General features: G+C 36.2%; 1 non-coding gene across 1 annotated transcript; it reads left to right on the top strand.

Moving 5' to 3' along the window:
- The first annotated feature begins 785 nt into the window (after window positions 1-785).
- LOC126012465 (small nucleolar RNA SNORA16B/SNORA16A family) lies at window positions 786-902 on the top strand. The gene has a single exon (XR_007496932.1). It is a non-coding gene; the product is annotated as a small nucleolar RNA SNORA16B/SNORA16A family (small nucleolar RNA).
- Window positions 903-2016: the final 1114 nt, after the last annotated feature.

Here is a 2016-nt window from a genome sequence, read left to right on the forward strand (position 1 = left end):
ATGGATTGAACAACAGTAACCAATGTTAGTGTGGATATGAGGTTATAGAGACCCTCATTCACTGAGGGTTAAAATGTTGACTGATGTGGGTTTTTTGTGAAAATAATATAGACATTTCTTAAAAACCAGAGAACTGAGCTTCTATATAATACAGAAATTCTACTTCTAGGCCTCTACCCCAGGGTCCAAAAATGTAATTTAGAAAAGACACCTCTACTTCTATGCTCATTCACAATATCCAAAATCTGAGAACAACCCAAATGTCCAAGAAAAGATGACTGCATAAAAAACTGTGGTAATATGTATCATAAATACTACTCTAAGTAAAGATAAAGCCATGCAATTTGTTGCTACATGGAAGAATTTGGAGAACATCATGCTGAGTGAAGTTAGTCATTAGGAAAAAAAACAGACACAGAATGATCTCTTTCATATGTGAAATATATTTAAAAAAATAAACATAAAAAATGCCCAAAGGCAACAGAAACTGAGAATTGGTCTTCAGTAGAAAACTTACCAGGATGAAGGTAGGGACATTTATGGGGTAGAAGTTGATGGGGTCTAGGGTGGCAGGAAGCAGATACTGGTAGGTGCATGAAACTCTGCATTAACAGTTTCATAAACCATATTGCCTAAATTAAGATAAAATAACAAAGAAACCATTCCTATGTAAACAAACAAAAAACAAAAATACCAAAACAAAAAAAAGCAAAAAAAAAAAGAGAGAGAGAAATAATAGATGAAACAAAAGCCAAAGGGAATGAGTGAGAGGTTGTAAGTATTATCTTTGTGTTTCACATTGCTTCTATGCTCAAAAAGAAGCCCAGAGTGACATTTTTCCTTGAAGATATAGCTATTCTGCTTATAGTAATTGATCAGCAATGTCTCAGGAAATGATTTTCTTTCACTTTAGCTTTTTGTGTGCGTGTGTATTAGTTACTCCAGGGCCCTGTTGTACTCTCTCTGGCCCTATATCGTTGTTTTTTTTTCTTTGTTTATTTGTTTGGGGGTCATACCCTAAGGTGCTCTGGGGAGCTTGTTGGGAGACCAAATTTAGTGCTGTGGAGCAAAGCTGAATAGCTTCAGGCAAAGAGACATTTGTGCTAGCACCAGAAACAGTGAAACCTTTGCTGATGGCCAAATGAACAATAAGAAATCCAGGCAGTTGTGTTCTCAGCTGAGCAAAGTGAGTATTTCTGAGAGGAAAGTGGATTTTCTGGTGAGTGAGGACTCTTGGGAAAAGATGCAACTATGACTGTGCTCAGACTTGGCTACCATCAGGTTTTATGGAATATCTGAGACTAAATCTGAATATGACATCTAGTTGTGGAGCTATTCCTTTAAGGTCTTCTGTCGGGAAAACTCCCAGGGATTGTAGATTTATATTACTGAGTGTGATACAAAGAAACAAGCTGAAAAACAGGATATTTCTGCTATGTGTCAGTTGCTTTTGGGGCTACTATTTCTGTTGTCAAGGGCACAGAGGTTATAGGCAAAATGAATACCTCCTGCACTTTTGGGGTTTGCTTATTCTGGTACTTGACAAATAACCCATTGAAAGTACATTTATTTATTTTTTAAAAAAAAGAATGGTCTTTATGGGGAACAAAGTGGACTTTCTAGTACCTACTTAGAATTTGAAAACAGCTCTGAGGGAGGGACGGCCAAAGCCTGGAAGTCTCTACTCAGATTTGCATCTGTAAAACAGCTTTGCTTTTTTTTTTTTTAATACACAGCTGTATAAACAACACTGCTTTGAAAGAAACCAAACACCTTTTGTACTTGTCTTACTCAGAGATCTTTTGAATCTTTGCCAGAACTCCTTTTATAAGAATAATAGTGAAAATTTGCTTTGCAAAACTGTTTAAGCTAAAAATGGGGGTTGGGGAGGAAGGAGGAATTTTATCTTGATTTTTTTAATCATGTAGTAGGCTGAGATTCCCCCAATGTTATAAAAAAAATAAAATGAGGCCAGATGGTAGGAGTTGTTTATGAGTTCTGAAGTGAAAGTATTAA

Source organism: Suncus etruscus, chromosome 6 (genome assembly GCF_024139225.1).
Source record: "Suncus etruscus isolate mSunEtr1 chromosome 6, mSunEtr1.pri.cur, whole genome shotgun sequence".
NCBI classification, from domain to species: Eukaryota; Metazoa; Chordata; class Mammalia; order Eulipotyphla; family Soricidae; genus Suncus; species Suncus etruscus.